This window comes from Emydura macquarii, unplaced genomic scaffold, assembly GCF_026122565.2.
Source record: "Emydura macquarii macquarii isolate MOO-44397 ecotype Brisbane River unplaced genomic scaffold, CSIRO-AGI_Emac_v2 contig_1451, whole genome shotgun sequence".
Taxonomy (NCBI): Eukaryota; Metazoa; Chordata; order Testudines; family Chelidae; genus Emydura; species Emydura macquarii.
In genome coordinates, this window is record NW_027131588.1 from 16,269,692 (window position 1) to 16,293,357 (window position 23,666).

Consider the following 23,666-nt stretch of genomic DNA (forward strand, 5'->3'; position numbering starts at 1 on the left):
AGCTGGTCTTACCCTCCCATGAACCCATAGTTACCCTGCTGCCAGGTGCTCAAAGGAAAGGTTTCCATGAGATGGAAGGAAGGGGGAATATGCTGCTGTTCTTTGGCTCTGCTGTCTTCCCACTAAAGGCTCTGGGACCAATGGGGTGGGATTCCTCTCCTGTCATCCGTGCACATCAAGTGGAGAGGATGAGATAGTCCTGTGTGACATTTGACATTTGTTTTAATGTACAATAACTATGCAATGGAATAAAAAAATTACAATACATCAAAGTTACAATCATTATTCTCATTAAGTATTATTGATATAACAGTAACGCTTAAGAGGGCCCATCTGAGATCCAGGGCCCATTGTGCTAGTGGTTGTACAAGCCCACAACAAAAGACACCCTGGCCTGAAACGCTTACAGGTCTAAGGGTGGGATTTTCAAAGAATGCTGCGTTGTCCTCAGCTTTGCTGCCAATGAAGTCAACGGCAGCTTTTTACTACTGCCTTCGCTGGGAAGAACCAATGCAGAGCTCTTCTGAAAATCCCACCCAGAATAGCCAAGAGAGACAAAGGGTGGGAGAAAAGAAATCACCATTTTAGGGATGGCGAAATAATGCCCAGCAGCACTGGGCGAGGTGCCCAACATCACACAGCAGGGCAGGGGCAGAGCTAAGGAAAAAGCTCACATCTCCTGACCCCCCATCTAGTGCATCAACCACAAGACCATCTTTTTCTCATTTAAAACAGTATCAGAATAAGAGTGGTTCAGTAACTATCGGGTTTGGAAACTCTTTTCCATCACCGTAGCCTTTACTACCAATGCCTAGTTAAAGCGTACACTGCACTGTGCGACAAAAGCCAAGGCTCAGGGTTTTGGTTTTGGACCCTCCCAAGATGCCAGGGGTGTGATAAGATAAGCCATGTTTTAATAACAAGTTCGATGTGTTAGGGTCAATGGCATTGCTTGCTTTTGTTCTTCGGTAATGGGGAGTTCCCACTAGGAAATCCACTGAACAAGTGGAGTGCTATACAGCTCATGCGAGCAGCAGAAAGGACAGCCTGGGTTGTGTGGACTATTTATGTCCTTGCATTGTGAATGGCAGGGGACCAGGGAGGGCAGATGCAAAACTGGAATCTCTTGGCCAAAAGCCGACAACTTTATTGGCTTTTGACATCCAGGAAGGTAGCTCTTACAAGTAACCTCTGCTGGCTGCAGGGAGAAGGAGGGAGGTAATAGCTACTCGGAGCCATCACCTTCCTTCCTTGCTTTCAGTGCTCAAATGCCAAACATCCTATCAGACACCAAGAGAAAAGGAGCCCACTTTAATCCAGGGACTTAATGGGCCTCTCTTATTTCAGGGCTTAATTTGTGCCTGTTGCATGAGGCAACCAACATGGGCCACCATGACAATACAACACTCATTTGCATTGATACCCATGCAACCAATAACCTGAAAGAAAGGAGAGAGGGTGGGTTTTTCATAGCAGAGGGGGTAGAGCAAGAAGAGTCTGCTTCCAGGTGCCATGGCCTTATATAGGCAGCCATGAACCCTTTGCTGGTTTGTTAGAAGCACTGAGATTGACCAACAGCAGCAGCCCTTACAAGGGAGAGCTACCGCTGTCTAGCGGTCATCACATCACCACTTGAGGATGGGGCCTTCCCCCCCAGTCAATAATCCAGGGGCAGGAGTGATGGTCAGTCTCTCTTCTCACTCTGCTTTATTTAAGTGTCCTGGTGAACCTCAATTTCTCTTGCTGCGTATTGCGGACAGTCTGATTCATACTGTGATCTTGAGAATGACTTATTGTAGGAGCACGCCATGGCTTCTGAGATGTCCAAGAAGAGTTTGGGACTTGCAGATGGGAGAGAAATGTGCAGATTCAGGATATTCTCTCCTAGTCTTAGTCACCATGAAATAAAATACTACTACTACTTAGTATTTGTGCAATGCTTTCCATGCGCAAAGCCTCCCTTACAACTTTATACACAGATGGGGGAACTGAGGCATGGTGAAATTACATGACTTGCTCAAGATTACACAGGAAGTCAGTGGTTAAACTGAGATCAAATCCTTCTTCAGCCCTTCATTAGGGAATCTTTACTACATCTTTTTGATGTCACACACACCTCCAACACCACCACTTACTGTTTTGCTTTCCCCTCCATCATGGTCTCTAAAGTCAGTTTGGAAACTCAGCACATCTCCTTATTCCCATGAGGAGGCTGGAATGTTTTTAGGCATTGTGAAATAACTACATTAATTGTTATTTATCATTTGTATTGCAGTAGCACTCAGAAGCACAAGTCATGGATCAGATCCCATTGTGCTAGATGCTGTACAAACATTCACAGTCCTATAATTGGTCCGGTAGATCATACTGTAGTTTCTAGACAGCTGCTAATGGCAGTCTTAGCACTAACTCCTGCAGCCATGCCTTCGTTTGCAGCCTTCCACCCAACCAGAACTGATGGATATGTGGCTTTGAGTGACTTGGGTCTCAAAAGGTTGCCCTATTGACTCTAATGTGGATGATGAATAACCCCATGATCTTTAGGAAAAATCCCAATAACAAACTTTCATCCCTAGTGACTAATTTGTGAGACAAAAATGAAAGAACTAGAAATTTACTTCAAGTTTAAAAAAATTAAACCTAGGTTCTGCAGTCTGATGGAATTTACACCTACCTCCACAGTACAACCAGCACTGAACTCACCTGAATACCTAACAGAAAAGTCTTTTGTAACAGCATTAGTCTTCTCCTCTTATGCCCATTCCAGACACCCTCTTCCTCATCGTATAATAAGTCCTGTTGTTTCCACTATATCTATTAGCATGGTCTGATTTACCAGTGTCTAAATAATTCAGTTTTTCAACGGGATCATCTCTTGAAATGCACAGAACTCTTTACTATTAAGAGTCTTGTTCGTATACCGGATTTTATTCATCAGCTGAAATGGTAGCAGAAGAAGCTGCCTGAGGCGAAACTGGCAAATGCCAATGAAGAAATGTAAGAGGCCATGCTTGTTGACTTAGGGTAAGTCTACACTGTGATTAAACAACTGCAGCTGGCTCATGTCAGCAGGCTCAGGCTCCTGGGGCGTGTGTTGCAGGACTATAAAACTGCGGTGTAGATCTTCAGGCTTGGGCTGGAGGCTGAGCTCTGGGACCCCGCGAGGGGGGTGGTGAGGGAGACTGACCCAGAGGGGATCTTGAACACCTACATTGAGATTTTATAGCCCTGCAGCCCCAGCCTCAGCTGACATGGGCCAGCCATGGGTATTTAACTGCAGTGTAGACATATCCATAGGCACCCCATTCTTGTCTGGGAGAAAAGGCCCCAGTGTCAGATACTGGAGACCGGGTTCTATTCCTTGCTCTGGCTTTGGCCTAGGACAAGTTACTTCGCGACTCCATGATTCTGTTTCTCCATCTATGAAATAGTGATGATGATACTCACCTCCTTTGTAAAGCACTTCAAGAGCTAGAAGTGGTCTCTGTGGCCCAAATCCTACAGCTGTAGCTCAGTTAAAACTCCCACCGAAAGTAACAGGATCGTTAAGAAGGAAGGCAGGATTCAGCCTTATTTCCATCAGCATGTGTCCTATCTAAAGCAAACAGAGGAGAAAGAAACCCATCTACTACTTCAAGAGCTTTCAGTGCTTTCATGTTTTCTGCCAAGATTAAGTAATTGATCTAACTTGAAATGCAGCATCAGAGAGAATGCCTTCTTCCTCTACGAAAGAACTGCATGGAGAAATGGCTGCCTCAGCTCCCTATAAACCTTATTGGCTATCATTTGCAGTAAGCTCTATCAATAACCCAACAGGGACTGATTTTGATTTCACCCCAGTGTAAATCAGGAGTAACTCCATTGAAGTAACTGGATTTACAACTGCAGATGTAAGACAGATCAGAATCAGGCCCACGCTGCATGTATGTGGTTCTTCAGAGATTTGGAATTATTTCAGGAAAGGAGCCAAATAACCTGAAAATCCACCAACCAATAGAGACAGCTCTCAAAAAGTTTGGTTTTAGCTAAGGGCCACACTTCATCCGTAGATCTCAAAACGCTTCACATCCGAAAAGTACTATATAAGAGCCAGGTATTATTACTATCCAAATGTCTTTGGTTTTTCAAGCTAGAAGGCCTGGAAATTTCACATGAATGGGCTCTCTCATGGTATTTTGGCTTCTCCATTTCTAATCATGGCAGGAAGCCAGGAAGTGAAGAGGCCATGAATATGAGAACTAATCAGAAACTCCAGAGCAAGTTTCATTTGAATTTTGAGTCAGTTTTTATTTCATCCAAATTGGTAGGTCCGACCCAGAAGTTATTTTCTCCAAATATTTCTGAGCTTCAGACAGATAACACGTCTCCAGGAGTCTGTCCAGACTGAACCAATGTAACATGCAGCAGCACGTAGAACATCACGCTGCATGTGTGCAAATGAGATCTTCCAAGCACTGTGAAGAGCACCGGTTCTCTACAGCGCCACTTTCCGTGTTCAGATCGAAGCATGTGAGCATATGCTAATAGCCCTTGTATAGGCATGGCATCTCCAAAGGTCTCTTAACCAGAAGACCTGAGTGATAAGTCCGTAACACTTCCGCTAATGCTTTTCAAGAGAAGCACTAGGGATGGGAGAGATAGCTAGTGAGCGAAATCATAAACAAACTTGCCAAAGAAGATTGGAGTTCAAATGACTTCCCATCAGTCTGATTTTAATAGCATTCATTTATACTTTAATGGTATTAACTATAAATTGCAAAGCTCACCATGGTGTTCTGTATCCTATTATGTTGCACATCACGTATAAACCACCCCGCCCCAAGATAAGGTTATCATTAACCTGATATCTCTGGTGCCCAATGTAATTATGAACACCCCCTTTATATCTTTCTCTTAGATACAAAAATGTCCCTTCTGATAAGAACGCCCTCAGAGAGGCTGTATTCATTGATCCTGGGAGGCAGGATTTACTGGGAAGAAACCTATATTGGGAATGAATAAAACAACATGTACAATATATAATAGTGATCACTTGAGGTGGGTGAAGAATTTGTATGAAATAATGTATTGGATGAATTCTGTCCCTTTCTGTGTTGACAAATTGTGTGTGAACATCATCATTTTCTAAATTTCTAAATGGGAAAGATTCTGAATTATTACTGTGCATTCCTTCCCAGTTGTCTGGCTGGTGGGTCTTGCCCATATGCTCAGGGTCTAACTGATTGCCATATTTGGGGTTGGGAAGGAATTTTTCCCTGGGTCAGAGCAGCAGAGGCCCTAGGGGTTTTTTCAGCTTCCTCTGCAGCATGTGGCATGGATCACTTGCTGATTTAAACTACAGTAAATGATGGATTTGCTGTAACTTGAAGTCTTCAGATCAAGTTTTTAGGATTTCAGTTACTCAGCCAGAGATTATGGGTTTATTATATGATTGGGTGGGTGAGGTTCTGTGGCTGGCAATGTGCAGAAGGTCAGAAGAGATGACCATGATGGTTCCTTCTGGCCTTAAAGTCTATGAAATGTATTCAGAATAATTTACCAAATTTCTGCAAATAATTCTTGGTCTATGACTTATTTATGAGTAGCTCATTATGGATATTGACCATTCAACATCCAAGCAGCGATTGGACACTCACGTTGAGATTTTGAAAGCAGTGTAGGGAACTTAGATGCCTATTTTCCATTTCAATTTATGGAAGATTGTGTCTGAAATCCTCTAATCTGCTTTGAAAATCTAAACTGCGGCTCTTATGGGGCATATCTACACAGCAAGCGGCAGCCTGCAGCAATGAGCCTCAGAGCCCAAATCTACAAACTTAGGCATGCGCTACATTTGCCTTTTCTTTTCTTTTCTTTTTTCCTTCAACCACCAGAAGAATGAAGAATGTGGATCTAGTTGTCTGCATCAGATCTATTTGGGTGATTTAATTTTCTCCATATGTTCGACTGTGTTCCTGTAATGCAAAAATAAATGAATAAATGCTTCTCAGGCACCGATAAAATGCTTGCCATCAGGATTTGGCAGAAGAGAAAGTGTTCAATGATGCCAATACCCAGGCTGTCATACAGGGTTGTCTTATAGGTTTGCCGCGATGCAGATAGTCCACTTACCCCTTAGAAACATACATCTACTACACAAACCAGTGTTTACGATATCATATATGACATGAGCTGGAAGTGTGGCCACCTGAACGGATGAGTTGCTTATTTTAACAAGACTGTGAACGTGTTTATCAGTTACTGCATTGCTAAAATCTTAGGCTCCCATTCTGTGAGCTACACCCCATGTCAGCACCCCTATCCCCCTGATGAATGCCAGTGAAATCCACATGGGAGTGAACTCTGCATGGGTGGAGTTCTTTGAAAGACTGGGGCCTTAGACTGTACAACTGAATGTTAAGCTCTCATCTACTTCTCACAATGTTAAAATGGTATTTGGTATTATTGTTTAAATTACACATATGGAGAAAGTACTTGCATATAATAAAATTTCCAATCCTCTCCACATGCAGTGCATAAGGATGCATTTCAATATCTAACAGCAAATCTAATTAATATTCTTGTGTGTCTTCCAAATGAATAAGAGCTCGGTAAAATATACTTAATTATATAAATGGAGAAGCACTTAGGAAAAAATATAAGCTAAATAAAACTAGACAATCTGGTCCAGTGGAGGAGGCAACAAGCAGACAGTCAGAGACCTGGGTCCTAATCGTACCTCTACCACGGACCTGCAGTGGGAAACATGGGGCAAGTCACTTCAACCTCTCTGGTTCCCCTCCCACCTTTTGTCCTGTCTATTTAACTTTCAAGCTCTTCAGGGCTGGACTGTCCCCAACTTAGCTGCTGAGGAAGGGTGGTGATTGGTTGAATTATACAATTATGCAATAATTATGCAGTTATGATAATGCAATGACACCACTTAGGAGTTACCTAAGCCCGCTTGTCTAGCCTATATAGTAACAATTAGATACAACAATTGTTAAGAGCTTAGCTTAATTACAACTCAATTTCTTGACATAAAGCCTAGGTACAAGATTTTCCTTAACTTTAACCATATGGAAATGTGTGAGGAGTCTGCACGATTACATTTTTAAGATCATTTGGGACAAAGAAAAGACTAACACAGATGCTAAATTTCTCAAAGGACTTAATTTTTATTTAATTTTAACTCAAAATAATTAACAGATTTACTTGTAACTTGTCAGATAATTAACTCAATACTCACAGAGTAAGTGCTGTAAATTTGAGGAAGATATGCTGTATTTTTCACACAAAACAGGAAGGCTGAAATGAATCCCTGCTTTCAGTGCAAAATGGAACTCAGCTTTCACTATGGAGTTGTGGTCAATGCCACCATAACATCTCTGAATATTATATCCCTTTTGAAATTCCTGTTTTTCAATCCTTATTATACCAGCTTTGGATACTCTAGTTATCATAATACTTGCCCAGTCCTTCATTGAATCTTAATATGCTCTCAACCTCTGATATCTTCTGGCTGTGAGTTTCACAAGGTAAGCGTGCCAAAAATGACTTTTTATCAGTTTTGTTTTGTCTGTTACACTCTTTGCAGCAGATCCCAAATATATCTATTAGAGCTTCTGGCTAACACTTTGGGCTGCCTACGTCATACCATGAGAAGGGTGTACCAGCTGTCCAGGTTTTTAATGGAAATAATACTTGTAATCAGTATGCACATAACCTTCAAAAATGCCATGCAAAATGACCACCACAGAAACAAACTGGCTGGAGCTCTCTTGGACTGACTGCATTGTGCTGATGGCAGAGCGAAAAGACAAATAAAGCATTCTTGTTGCTTTCAAGAGAAACAAAGAACGTGCAGGGAAAAAGGAATGAGTAATGTAAAAATGACAGGGGAAAAATAGTTCTGTTTGGAATTGAGGTTGGTTTCAATTGAAACATTCCAAATAAAAGAATGTTGTGGGGGAAATCGTAACACTTTTTGATCTATTGGTTTAAAATGTATCATAGAAAAGATTTTACAGCAAGCCTAAATGGGATTCTTCGCTTTTGACTGTATTAGATGAGAAACAATTTTGACATTGCAGAAGGCAGAAGACAGGATCACTGCGTGTGGTCATCCACTGTAAGTGAAAACCCTGGGAGAGCCAGCAACTGCATAGAGAGCCCCGTCTTTATTAGGCCTTTTAGAAAACTTAAAGGATTTGAGAAAGTCTGTAAAAGGGAGATGGAAAAAAAATCCATCTATGGGAGGAATGTAAATAAAAATTATTAGGTTTGTGACAGAAATAAGACAAAAGAAAATCCTAGTTATGAGCAACCTGGCGAAACTTCAGGTAAGGATCTGAAATTTGTGGGCATCTCTATGCTAGGACATGTTAGGTAAGGGTAATTCATTGTGGGTTATGATGAGGGATCATTATTAATAATTAGGGCTGTCAATTAATCATAGTTAACTCACACAATTAATGCAAAACCAATTAACTAAATTTAAAAAATTAATCCTTTTTAATCGCACCGTTAAACAATAATCGAATACCAATTTACATTTATTATGAATTTTTGGATTTATTTTTACATTTTCAAATATGCTGATTCCAATCACAACACAGAACACAAAGTGCACAGTGCTCACTTAATATTTTTTTGTTACAAATATTTGCACTGTAAAAAAGATTAAAAAAATAGTATTTTTCAATTCACCTCCTACAAATACTGTATGCAATCTCTGTCATCAATGTGCCACTGTAGAATTATATTTTTTTACATAACTGCAGTCAAAAACAAGTCCACTCAGTCCTACTTCTTGTTCAGCCAATTGCTAAGACAAACAAGTTTGTTTACATTTACAGGAGATAAATAATGATGTCCACATCTTATTTACAATGTCACCTGAAAGTGAGAACAGGCATTTGCATGGCATTGTTGTAGCCGGCATTGCAAATTATTTACATGCCAGATATGCTAAACATTTGTATACCCCTTCGTGCTTTTTGTTTCTTTTTTGTTGTGCAAATAGTTGTAATAAAAAATAATAGTTAGGGCTGTCAATTAGTTGCAGTTAACAGATGCAATTAACTCAAAACTAATTAATGTGTTGTTGTTTTTTTTTTTAACAAGTATTAATTGCAAACCAGGGCTCCATCTCAGGAGGGCGCTGCTGTGTGGCTCTGGAGCAGGAGTGCCCCTCTTCCCGACGCACTGTTCCACTTTTGCACCTGCCTCCTCCCCCGATGGGGCTACCCCAGGCCAAAGTGCTCCAGACCGGGAGCCTGCCTCCTGTCTGCTGTGCAGAGTGGGGTTGGAGAACAGGGGAAGCCTGTCTGCTGCGGCCACCTCAGGAGTGTGCGCGGCTGACAGCAGCTGCTGCTGGCTGAAAAAGCATTCAGGCTCCTGTGTGCTCTGCTTAAAGAGACAGCACTCCCTCAACACACACACACACACACACACACACACACACACACACTCACTTCCCCCCAACAATATTTAAATAAATGGTATTCTATTATTTTTTAACAGTGCGATTAAAACCGCGATTCATTGTGACTATTTTTTAAAATCTCACGACTAATCGCGATTAAGTTTTTTAATCGTTTGACAGCCCTATAAATAATGTTATGTTTCCAGTGACTTTCATCCTACAGTACAATACAAACCATGGCCTGAATCCTGCAAATGCCTGTGCAGGATCTTACACGAGTAAGTCATGGAAATCATAGAAAAACCTACACTAAAAATGCTATCAAGATTCCAAAGCCAAGCACTAAAAGGTAGGAAACGCTAGTATTGAAGTTGCCCATGCAACCTTAATTCAGTCTCCATGTGTGTACACTTGATGATACAGTCTTTAATTACATGATCACTTTATTTTTCCAAGGGACCCCCGTCTCATTCACCACACAGGTTGGACAATGCTTAGGGAACGAATCAGAGTCATGTGGTGAATGAGGGTGTTGGGCTTCATTCACTGAAGAAGATGGAGAGTGTGTGTAGAGAATGAGCAAAGCAACTGGAGGAATAGAAAAGATGGCCTTTGACTCTTGACTGAGACCCAGGAGATTTGGATTCTATTCCTTGCTCTTCCACAGCAGAGGATGAAGAATTATTTTGTCTGCATCCTGCATAGAGCATCTCCATGTAGCCACTCTGGAATACCATACAAGAGTCAGCAGAGCCTGAGAACATGTACTGTGCAGGATGATAGCAACTGGAACACTGCCACTTTAACTTTAAAGAGCTCTGAAAATTCTCCTGTGCACCTAGAGAGGGTCATTTTCCCTAGTTTAGAACTCGGCCAAATTTGGGCAGATTTTCTTGGGGACAGTAAAAAACAACTCTTTCACCTCTGCTCTCCCCTCCTACCAAATTTCAAACCCTTACTCCAGTCTCCTGAGGTACTAGAACTGTTAAAATTAGTTACCCCAAAAAATTAATGTGCAAAGTGTACAACCTTAATACATAGTAGTCAATACCATTCCTGCTATACATGCTAAGACCTCTGTAATTCCTACACACAATGAAATGAATTAAAGGCACAGAAGGAACTTCAATTCAGAATTTTCTTAGTTTTGCTGGTTTAAACCATTCATGTACTTTAAAGGTACAAGATCACATTCAGTACTGTTTAGGAACACATTTCCACAGTAGATTGCTGTCTACCTGGGAGAATCTAGCCTAATGGAAGTTACTGTAATATGCAAAAATCTATCTGTGAATTGAAGTAAAATAATCTAACCTTTGTAAAAAGGAAACACATAACTCCAGCTTTGACTCACATGCTTTTCTCCACCCATCTGGTCACATTCTTGCACTAATTATCATGGCTGGGGCTAAAAAGGTAACAGTTCAAGGCAGATAGAACAAACTTGGGCCCCCAGAACAGAGTGAATTGTTGCTGTCAATTATTCCCAGCAGGCTGACACTTGGAGTGGTTGTCATTCCCTTGTGCTGGAGTTAAAAAGCCTTATAAGGCAAGAGCTGAACAAACTGTTAGGTTGAAAGTGTTCTTCAGTGCTGAAAAACCTCCCGGGAATGCACAAGATACCCCTGGCACAGATTGCATCATATTTCATGGCAAGCTCATACAGTAACAAAGGAAATACTGTGGTTTTGAATTTCAAACTCTTCAGCCTATTCCTTTAAAAAAAAAAAAAGAGAGATGGGTTTCCACTTGCCATTTCATTTTACTGAGGTGGGAGGATCAGGGCTCATTCACTGGTTTCATCTGGGTATGGGCCCTGTTAGTTCATCCCATAGGAGAACTCGCCAGAGTGGCAAATTTATTTGGAAAACTGTGTGTGGAATTTCCAAAGCATTTCTCCTGGGTAAGAAAATGTACTGGCCCATATGAAGAGGGAAGGGTCCATAGCCTTCTAATTTTTAAAGATGGCTGAAAGTGCATGGGGAAATTGTAGGTACTGGGACATCCACATGGAGAATCAGCCTCCCCAGCTTCACCAGCAGCTCAGTTCAACCAGGATCCAAGCTGCCATTAATGGGATGATTGTGGTGCAGCAATGTTCTCCCCGGAGAACAGCCTGAGTCAGGGTAGGACCCATGGAACAGGATCTAATATTGTTTGGAGCCACACTACCTCTGGATGGGATTTCCAATGGAAAACTGGCCAGGAGGATTAGAAACAATAATGAGCATTCTCCCAAGCCCATGGAGCCTCAGTTGTGTATTGCTCTCATGGAGGGACTTCTACACTCAGGGAAGGGGGATAATGCTATGTGAGTGTGACGGCAGCCATCTTGCCTGACACACTGGGGACCGTCAGAGCTAAAAGCCTGAGTCTCTTTAGCCTGTAAAGTCAGGCTCTGTAGATGACGACTGTTACAGACCCACTTCTCTGTGAATCAAGCACTGAGAAGAACATGTAACATGCACTGACCAGGTGGTTACATGGGGTTTTTCAACCTCTTTTTTATGTTTCTTGGTCACTTCTGGCTGCTACTTGCACGTGTCTTCAGCCCTCCATGATGTTCAGCAGATGGCTACGCTACAGTATGTGTCTGTTCATAAACCAGTGAGCCATGCCAGACTGACATGGGCTATCTCTTAACCCTAACTGAGAGCCAAAGAAAACTGTTGCCCTTCTAAACCGCCGTGCCTCTGGATACCCATCCACTGAGATTCTTTGAAGTGCTTCCCAGTCATTTCTGCTATTTGTTTTCTTTTTCTAAGCCTATTTAGTATTCCAGACCTTAACCATTTCTTCTTTGTTGTTTTTAAGAGAAATCCTTGCCCATTCATTTTTCAGTTCAGATTTGGCTGCTCAGTTGCACTATAAAGGAGATGAAGTAGAAGCTAAGAGCAAACTAATTAGGAAAAGTGCATTTGGCCACTGCTCTAAATTGGATACAATTGCCCTTTATTTCTTCTTTAAAAAAATTAAAGCTCTTGCTGCCAAAAGCTCTGAATGGAAGGACTTGACACAGGAAAAACCTTGGTTCTGCACCTTCTGAATCCTAGAAATCCTCACAAAATGTTTGCAAACATTATTTTCTATGACAAATGGGCCTCAGCTGCAAAATCCAGATATGGATTGAACCATCCCTATGTTCCAAGGTGTTTAGGACTGCCAATTTGCCAATTACAGAGGTTAGCTGCAGAATTCTGATCACTTATTGGACTATGCTCAAATTTCTGAGAGCATTTGAATCCAAGGTTTAGTCTTCGGCCTCTTTCTATTTTCTAATGAATTTTTTAAAAGTAAATAAGTCTTGAAATGAACAAACCACACACATCATTGCACTTTTCATTTCTTCCCCCTAGCAAATGATCCCTTTCAAAAGGCGATTACAGACTCTCTTTGGACAAGCTTCTCCTCTCGGTCGGATTCCCACACCAAGATCTTGAATTCAATATTCTTCCCTCACTATGTTATTTATCTTCTGCTGATGTCAACAGGAGAGAGAATATCCATGTTGAAATCTCCTTTGCAGATCTGAGGATACAAAGGTCCCTTCAGAGCTGGAGCAAAATTATTAGCTAAACCTACTCCCTTTATTTTCATTGTGGATGAATTGATTTGATTACCTCAATAGATGACTGTAGATATTTGAGGACATACGTTGCCTTCAATGAAGGCAAGTGTCACTCTCAATGGAAATTACCTTACTTTGGCTACAGATGATGGTAATGGGAGAAAACTCTAGTCAGCCATTGTCTTGCCCACATGCTCAGGGTCTAACTGATCACCATATTTGGGGTTGTGAAGGAATTTTCCGTGGGTCACATTGTCAGAGACCAGGGTTGGGGTGGGGTGGGGCGGGGGAGGTCTAAACTAGTTGAATTGGAGGATTCTCTGTAACTTGAAGTCTTTAAACTGTGATTTGAGGTCTTCAGTAACAGCCAGAGGTTAGGCGTCTATTACAGGAGTGGGTGGGTGAAGTTCTGTAGCCTGCAATGTGCAGAAGGTCAGACTAGATGATCACAATGGTCCCTTCTGGCCATAGAGTCTAAGAGTCTGTTTGTGGACTTCATGAGCTGGGAGCAAGATGTGTGCAGGCAAACGTTCTTCTTTAGATTTAGCATTCTCAGAATGATCCTGAAGGAAGAAGACTAAAGTAATAAGACCTGTCCTACCAGGCCCAAAATGCCTTGGTGGATCTATTTGGGCAATTAGAAGATCGAATGCTCCTTTCTGGTCTTCAAATCTGTGACTATTTAGCACCAGAGCTGGCTGACATTTTCCAAATTTCGAATTTTAAAAATGGGGAAATTAAAAAAAAAAAAAAAAAAAAAAAATGTTGGTGATCTTCTTTTGACCAGCTCTGTTTAGAACTACAAATAGCACTATCCATCAGATTATCTCAGATCTTATCTTTGCAAACATTAACTGATAAAACATGTCAACCCCCCTGTGAGGGCAAGATGCTGAATATTACTGTTCCCATTTTACAGGTAGAGAAACTGAGTTACACAGAAGTTAAGTGACTTGTTCAAGATCAGACACTAATTTAGAACAGGTATTAGAAACTAGGGGTGATCTGGCCCCACTGAAGTTAATGGGAGTTCTGTCACTGACTGATTTCATCCTAGATGAAATCTCCTGACTTCCAGATCTGTGCTCAAACTCACTTTCAAGAAAAGATAGGGAAAAAGCACAGTAAAATTACAATAAGAAGTTCAGCTGGTATAATACTGCTAAACATTTTCTGCAAATATTTATATTTTCCAAAAGAACAATTTTAACCTTTTGACACTCCTTTTGCGTAAGACTTTAGAGTGTTCTAACAAATTGTCAGGAATGTTCAGGGAACCTGATTTTAAAATGAATATTGCAGAATATTAATGAAAATCAAGTTTTCAAGTCCATAAATTAAAGTATTCATACTCAAAATATGTATTCTCTAGGAAATGTCTGCTTTCAGCTAAAGAATAAGGATGACTAAAAAGACAGCTAGGAAAATAATCTCTTAAAATACTGCCAGTAAAACAGAATAATTTATACAGAAAAAGTTAGTGGGGGAAAGTTTATGCAAGTAATATGCAATCAAATTAGAATGAGGTTAATGTTAATAGTTTCACAGTGAAGGTTAGAAAGATTAAAGAATAGCAATGGATCCAGATTCTCCATGAACACAGGTAGAAGTAACAGAAGGTTTAGATATAGTGGATCAAAGCCTACATACTACTCCTTAGGTTGGTTTAGGCCAATGATGGCTTGAAACAGGATTCACTTTGGTCTATAACATACACTGCAACATTTCTAGTTCACTTCATGCAAAGTTCCTCCAGTCTCCCCAAAAAGTCCTTTTGTGGTATAAAATAAGCTACAGCATGAAATAAGTTGCTGACACTGGCAACGTCTCCATTTCCTGCCCTGTGTTTTAACCTCAGAAACCAAATTTTTACCACATTTTGATACTCTTCAGCATCATTATCTATAATAGTAATGAGAAAAAGAAGAGGAACACAAACGTTTTCCAGAACTTGTAAGTGGAGATGGTTGAATGCCAAAATGACATACTCACAAATAATATGCAAATGCTCGGGTTCTGGTTCCATTTAATTGCATTTAATCCCTTATATTCACAAATGCACAACGATAGCCCAGATGATTCAATGGTAAATGCATATATTTGATGCATGAATGCTCTTAGTCTAGCTTTGATCATGCCACCAGGGCACAGGGACAAAACCACATGGCCATGTACAAAACCATGTGACTTATCTAGAAGCCTGAATGCTGTGATAAGATGCCCTGTATGACGGTCTCCTCCTAATCCTTAACTGAACTTGGTTTATGAGCCAAAGCATGAAGTTTCATATCCCTTCGAACATTTGTTAGCATTAGCTACTGTAACTCTGGAGATGGTCAAACTGGGCATTCCTTCCTTATCCGGAGACGCCATTACCTTGCCGCCAAAATTCATTCAATCAACTTCTCCCAGAGCAATAAGCAGGATTCTAGTTTGAAGCATGCCCATTGCTAATGGTCACAGAACAGTGGGATTGCAATCGTTCTAATGTGAAAACATGAAATGGCTTGGTTCAGATGTACACAATTCCGGCAGTGTAAAGGAATTTAAGGTGGGTGTAAAGGACAGTGATTTACAGTCCTAGAGTCTTAAACTGACTATTCAATGTGTGATGAAACTGCCTGAAAGTAATGAGCTTTAAACACAAAATATGTAGGCATGGAGGTGTGTGGGGATGACGGGTAATGCAGAATTTCTAATTTCACCCATCCCTAGCCCGGATTCACAAGTCCCTTTGGTAATTTGTATAGGCCTTTTTTTTTTTGGCAGCTCTGAAATCAATGGTACTATGCTAATTTACACCAGTTGAGGATCTGGCCCAGAATGTGTAAGCACCCATCACTGTGACTCTGAAGCCCCAGCTGTGCACTGATCAGCAATTTGCTGTTTCTTTCATGACCATCTCTTTCCATGGGGTCTCTCAGATAAGAGGGGAAGTCTTTTTTGTTTTTATAAGTGCTTCTCAGCTGTCAGACAGCGGCCTCTCACTAAGCAGACAAAAGACAATAATATTCTCCCAGGTCAAATGTCAAGTATTTCTTGGGCTAACCCAGTAACAGAGCCTCAGGAGAATGCTCCTGAAAAAGTAAAGCAGCTAGCCAGAGACCAAATGTAGTGGAATTTCCTGCTACCAGAATGCAGGGATTGTTTTGTTTGTGCAACAGATCCATAACTCACTTCTGCCCCTGATGACTCAAATGAGCTCTGCAACTCATTAAAAACCACGTTATATCCTAGGAAAGACAGCAGGGACTGAACTTAGTAATGCCATCTTTGGCTTAAACCATGGGTTAGAACATTTAGGGGTGATGCTGGAGCTCCTTTTATGATCAATTTGTATTGTGATAGGAGCACCAGTCATGGGCTGGAACCCAGCTGTGTGAGGAGCTGTATAAACACAAAACAAAACTACAGTCCCTGCCTCCAAGAGATTACAATGGAAGTAAGAGTGCAGGACAAGAGTACCCGGGGTGGACTCAAACACGGTATGACTATGGCTTGGGTGAGTATGACTGCAGCAGTCTGCCCACGCTACGCTGTGACTTGTAATTATTGAGGAACGGTGCCCTGGAACATTTGAAAATCTGAGTGAGTTATCACAGTGTTGAAATGTGTTGGCCTGGTCTATATACAAGTTTTGCTATTTAACTGCACCTGTATAACTATACTGGCAGAGATGCAGTTATATTGGCAAAAAAAAGTGTTTTTGCTGGTAAAGCTTATACCGTGTTCAGTGAGTAAAATAAACTATACTGGCAAAAGCACTTTTTTTTTTTTTTTTTTTTTTTTTTACTGATATCACTGCATCTATACTAGGGCTTTTGCCAGTATAGCCACGTCTTAAATAATCCAGACCCCAACCAACATAGGTATACTGGCCACCCTTTCCAGGGTATACCTGCCCAAACTTAACTCTTTTAGAATTTATATTTTATTGAATGTTCACAATAACTTTGTATATGCACAAACTGAGTATTTGTTATACGTCCCACCAGAATTCCTTCCAGGCACACTACAAAACCCATTGGTTTGATAGGGTTTTATTTTTTTTGGGGGGAGGGGAGTGGTGACGGGGGGAAGGGTGAGGGTACATTCTGAGTATGATTTGGGCATGGGTTATAGGCTTTACTGGAGTTTATCAGTTTTTCTTGTTTGCTGGTCGAGGTAAATTATTGCCTATGCTTGGTTTTTTTAAGGTTGCTGGCTGGAGGAGTTAATTTATATGTATTAAAGCTGCTGGGTGGGTGTTGTCAATCTAATTATTGCCAGTGCACTCAGGGCTTTTGTATGGATGGGGGGGTGGTTAAATGTCAAATCTAAATTAATTCATAAATATAACCTCGAGTGAAAGAATAGAAAGGTATGCTAACATCATACATTCACACACCCATACAATAGAATTAATATGAGAGCTGAGGAAATTGTTTAGAGTCAATTAATTTGACAAATTGTCCTCTTTCCTCCTTAGTTTAGGTGCCCCCCTTGAGACATCTTAACGGGTCTTGATTTTCAGACAGCAATGAGCACCCACCCTCTGCAGGCCAGGCCAGGCCATTTAAAAAAAGTGTCCAAAAATTGAGACTAAAAAAAATCAAAGGTCACTTTTGACTTTATATCACACAGAGTTCTATAGCTAAGGCAAAGAGATGTAGGGACAGTGGATAATGTTGACAGGTACCCTTTCCCACAATGTAGGGAGCTAAATATATACTGTTGGTTACGGCAGATGCCATTGGTTTGTAGTATGAGAGCTTAGCCCAAGAATCATATTCCTCTCCACTGCCAAAGGCAGAAGAACAAGTGTCACATTCTGGAGTGAAGTCCAGACTAGAGCGGGGTTGTGTCACTGCCTGCCCTGTAACACCTAAGTGCTTCAAAAGGCTGTGCACTGCAGTGGTTCTCTTGTCTGGATGCTCCCAATCAGCATATAAGTCTGTTCTGAGCGTCTGGGGGTTATCAGCTCTGACTCAATAATTCCGATTCCAGCAGTTTGCTTGTTACCCTCCCAGCCGCCCTCTGGTTACACCTGTCAAAATGACCCCAACACACAGCCAGTCCTAAATTTTCCCAAAACCACGTGCTCTGCAATGCCTAGCCCTCTCCTGGAGCATTTAAAGAGATATTAAGGTTTGTTTATTCCTTTAAAGATACAATACCCAGCTGTTTGCCACATTAACTGGAGTTAACAGTTACTTTAAAACAAACTCAGCATTGGGTTGGTTTAGATTAAAAGTAAAACAAGTTTATTAACAAAAGGAGATAGGATTTTGAGTTCAAGTTCAAAAGATAGAGTTAGAAATGGTTAGAAGCAAACATAAGTAAAAACACTTTCGAGAGGCTAAGGTCGAACAAAAGAAGCTACAGCCTTTGTCTAATTTCCTTAATATACCTTACAGTAAGATGGCTGACTACCCCTCTAGTCAGGATCTTCCACAAAGTCCCAAGTGTTCAGTTCCTTTGTCTTCTTAAGTGAAAGATATCTTGGGGTTGTGATGCTAGGCCCAAAACAGCCAAGCAACTTTGCAAGTTGCATGGCCCAACTCTGACCTTTCAAGATATATTATAGGAAAATACAATGGTAGCGAGGGTCATTCCTTATAAGTAGACTAGAGCTTTGATATGCAAGTGTATTGTTCGTAGTTATTTGATATTATTTATGTATCTCTTGTTAGAGGTTAGTAATGTAGATAAACTGCTTTCCTGTCTTCACTGTTCTATTGATTAGGAGTTCAAAAGGAACATATGAACATTTAGATGGAACTTTGAATGTAACAATTCTATTATTTATATTTCTCTTTGAAGTTTAAGTAGTGAATACTGGTAAATGGTTGTAAATGGCCAATTACCTTGTGCTAATGTAACTAGTTACCTGTTTGCACAGGACATAGGAGATGATACTTCAGAGTCCCAAGTAATCATCTATTAATTGTTCAAGGAGACACCTATTGTCAAGAAAATATCGGTCAGCCTGCATGGATCTATAAAAGACTGCATGTTTGTTCTCATACAGTTTAACAGGAGAAAGTGAAAAATGGAATGTACCTATCTTAACCTGGGATTGCTCAATCCCATCAAGAAACTTCTGTATTAAGGACACATCATTTTTAATAGTGAAACTTTAAAGTTCCTTGTACAATCATAAAAATGGTTGATCTATTCTACATGTCTCAGCCAGAAATCAGAACAGCATGAGTTTGGGCCTTCATTTATAAGCCTCTTTTTAAATCATGACACACAGGTTTCTGACTATTTCAGGAAAGCTTCTGGGGGTCCATTTACTAACTGAGCCTCAGGGCTTGTCTACATGATGACGGCAAAGCGCACTAGAGGAATGTGGTTTGCAGAGCACTTGGATGTGTTGCACTCTAAGAGCTCTGTGTAGACCATGGTGGCGTGTTCTAAACGTACCTAGTTCACATAGTCCTGAGTGAACTAGGTACCTTTTCAATGGCGCCAGCAAGTTCTACACGGGGCAGTTAGAGCACAGCATGTTAGCGTGCTTTACAAATCACACATCTCTGGCACCTCTTAACATACTGTGTTAAGCCCTTGGTAACGAAGACAAAGGATTGAGAATGCTATGTATGATTCCGGCTGATGTCCTTCTAGCCATAGCCACTTCAGTCAGCATGATCTTATCTGACAGGTGGGAGATGTTGCTAAATGGAGTCCTCAGACAGAGAAGTTAAGTATCTCCCTCACCTTGTTCATCATCCATTCATTTGGAAAAAGATGGAAGGTCACAGCAATCCCATTTGACAGTACAGCCTAGCATCTGTCAGTCTTGTGCCTTCAAAACCTTCCATCTTAGCTTCAAAGACTGAGCTTATAGAAGTCTTTCATGAGGTCTTCAGGAGCTCCCCTCATGGCTTGATGGCTCTGGGTGACTTCACCATGCAATTTTTACCTGTAGGTACATCAGACTCAGCTCCCAAATTCAATGGAGCAGCCTTTTTTATCTGTGAAGTCAGTCTTGCAGCTACCTCCAAACACATGCTTTGAAGGTTTCTTCCTTCCCCTTCAACACGTCTTCACTAGAAAATTAGGCAGACCTTGTGGAGCTTTGTCAACGAATATGACATTAAACAGGACTTTACAGATAGGGCTCACCACAGTTAACATTGTGTCCACTGGTAGTGGTTAAACCTAGTGAAACCACAGACTTCGAGGACCTCCAAATCCCTTAGGCAACTTCGAAAATGTACAAACTGAAACTAGGTGATGGTCAACAGCAAATAACCAATTCTGATCTTTTTCTGCTTCTCTCTGTGCATACATAGCAAGAACTGTGCAAGTTGTTCATGCATTTCAGAGCTGTTTCATGTGGCATATCCCTGAGATATCCTGTAGATATTTTTGGTACAGTACATCAGGACTTGGATGACCTTTCATTAGTGAGTACTGGGAAGGCCTGAGGTCAAATTAATAGCATAATGTCTAGTAGAGAAATATGAATTGTTGGAGACTATGTTTAGTTTCTACTGACTTCAAGTATTCCCTAGCCTTTGATATGCAGACCACTTTGTGAATTTTATGTTTCTTTCATGTCCTGTCAGTATATTAGTGATGAACTCTTTCACTGACATTTGTAATGGAAGGGGTTTTCTTTGGCATTCCAAGCTAACATGTGTATATATGCACATACAACAACTCCCCAAATTCCACGGAGATGGGGTCATTCCCAATTTAGCATGCTAGTCCCATTGAAAGAACTATCAATGTAACTCATGCTTTTAAGGCACAGAAGGGTGATTGTGTGCCTGGCATATTTACTAGATATGCCCAGTGGCTCACATTTCTCAGAGGAAATAAAATATTTTTCTCTCTTTTTAAAGAGATCATCTGTTTTCCATGGGCTAGCTACAGTGCCCTACATTTTCAAAAACAACCAGTGCATTTGGGTACCCAAAAATTGAAGCACTCATCTTAAAACAGAGCTCTGCACCTTCTGAAAAGCCGGCTCTTTTAAGCTTTCTCAGGTTGGGCAACCAAAATCACCAACTGCTTTTGAACATTTAGCCCAGTATATCAAGTACTTTGTTTCTGAGAAACGTGCTTTATTAAATGAACACTTGCACTGCGAAATGAGGATAGCGCAATTTAAATGCAACTTATACGCCATTCCGCATGGATACATTGGATTTTGTGCTCTCGACTCATTTTGACAGCAAGAGTAATTGCTGTGTGTAGAACCAAATGGCCCATGCACAAGCTTTAACTCTGTCTCCTTTATCTGATTTTAACAAAACAACATTTTCTTCTCTATAGAGCTTTGCATATTCCTAGAATCCCAGAAGCACTATGCCTAATAATGAATTCAATACTCATCATCCAATAGCTGTGATGGCAATTAGAACCACCACTGTGTGTTCAACTAGATTATTATTAAACCTCCGAAGCAGCTCTGGACACAAGAACCTATTTTGTTGGCCAGAACACCCGGAGTGAAACTCTGGCACTGTTCAAGTCAATGACAAAACTCCCACTGACTTCCTAGGGCAAGGATTTACCAATAATGCCTACTTTTCATATAGTGCTTTTCATCAGTCTATCTCAAAATGTTTCATGATCTTTTAATGTATTTATCATCACAACTCTCCTGTGAGATAGGGAGCTGCTATTATCCCCATTTCACACATGGGGAAGTGGGGCACAGAGGGTATGGCTACAATGCACAATAAACTCAGGTTTAACCCCCCCAAACCCCACTTCCATCTACACACAAATCATTGTGACTCAGGTCAGCAAGCACTCAGGACCTGCTCTGGGAGGCAGGTGAGAGCCTCAGTCTTGCTGTGACTCAGGTTCAAGCCCTACGAGACCCAGATCCAGCAATTATAAGCTCAGATTTACAATGCCATGCAATGCTCAAGTACGGGCTTGGAGACACTGAGTCCGGACACCAAAGTTTACAACGCAGCATAGATATACCCAGAAAGGCTAAGTGACTGTCTACAAGAAGTTTGTGTTTTTTTGATAGCAGAGCAGGGAACTGAACCTGGGTCTCCCAAATCCTTGTCTAGTGCCCCAGCCATTGGACCATGCTGTCTCCTTTCACCCCACAGCTGTCCTGTACCCTTTTTAAAAGTGCCATGGCATCTTTCCATTTGAACAGCTACTACGAAGGTCTTTAACTTCATATCGTATCTGAAAAAGGCATTGCTAGATGTGTGAGCAAATGGATTTAGGCTCTGATGCAGCAAAGTACACAGGTACATGCTTAACTTTAAGCATGTGAGTAGTTCCAGTAACACCAATGGGTCCCATTCATGTTAAGCATGTGCGTAAATGCTCTGCTGCATTGGCACCTCAGTGCAGGAGTATTTAGTGAGGGACAGAATCCTTCTCCCAGGCTGGCGAATGCAGAAGACGTGAGGCAACAGTCAAACCAAGGAAGGTGTTAGCTGGTGGATCTTGGACTACATGGATTCACCGACTATGCCCCTTTCATAACGTCCATTAATGTCAATGGAGTTACACCAGAGATGAACTTAGCCCACTTTTATTTAAAGGAACAGCCCCATGCTAGTACAGTACACCCAGCCTACATCTTCATTAAGGATCCTGAGGGAAAATAGCAGATATCGTGAGGCTGGCTAACACACTCCTCTCGTGCTCAGGAAAAACAGCCTCGTGGCTATCTGTGGAGAAATGCTAATTTTGTAACATTTCCTGTTTCTCCCACATGGACTGTAAATGAGACAAACTTTTAACACTGAGGGTAATTAACCATTGGAACAATTTAGAATCATATAAATGTAGGGCTGGAAGAAACCAGAAGAGGTCATCTAGTCCATCCATCCATGTTAAGGCAGGACTGAGTATACCTAGACCATCCTTGGCAGGTATTTGTCTTACCAGTTCTTAAAAACCTTCAGTGACGAAGATTTCACAGCCTCCCTCGGTAACCCGTTCCAGGGCTTAACTATCCCTATAATTAGAAAGCTTTTCCTAATGTCTAGCCTAAATCTCCCTTCCTGAAAACTAAGCGGATTACTTCTTGCCCTATCCTCAGTGGGCATGGAAAACAATCAATCACAGTCCTCTTTATAACCACCTTTTACATATTTAAAGACTTAGGTCCCCCCTCAGCTGTCTCTTCTCTAGACTCAACAGGCCCAATTCTTCCAACCTTTCCTCATAGGTCACATTTTCTAAACTTCTTATTTTTGTTGCTGTTCTCGGGACTCTCCAGTTTGTTCACATCTTCCTTAAAGTGTGGTGCCCAAAACTGGACACAGTACAACAGCTGAGGCCTCACCAGTCCTCAATAGAATGGAACAATTGACTCCCATGTCTTACGTACAACACTCCTATGAATACATCACGGAATGACATTTGTCATTTTCACAGTGGCATCACTGTTGAGTCATATTTAATTTGTGATCCACTATAACCTCCAAATCCTTTTCTGCCATACTGCTGCCTAGCCAGTTAGTCCCCATTTTGTATTTGTGCATTTGATTTTTCCTTCCTAAGTACAGTAGTTTGCATTTGTTCTTATTTAATTTCATTTTATTGACTTCAGACCTATTCACACAAATAAATGTTCTTGACCATTCCCATTTCTATCCTCTAGACACTATTTGGGGATTTCAAACATTGTCAGAACTTGCTTCTTGGCAAATATCTTCTTAGAAGCACAGATGCACAGCATATATTAAATATAACATAACAAATGATAATCCTTCT

General features: G+C 41.0%; 1 protein-coding gene across 4 annotated transcripts in view; it reads right to left on the reverse strand.

The window, feature by feature from the left end:
• PALM2AKAP2 (PALM2 and AKAP2 fusion) overlaps window positions 1-23,666 on the reverse strand; it is a 394,465-nt gene that overhangs the window by 340,107 nt on the left and 30,692 nt on the right. The window lies entirely within an intron of this gene.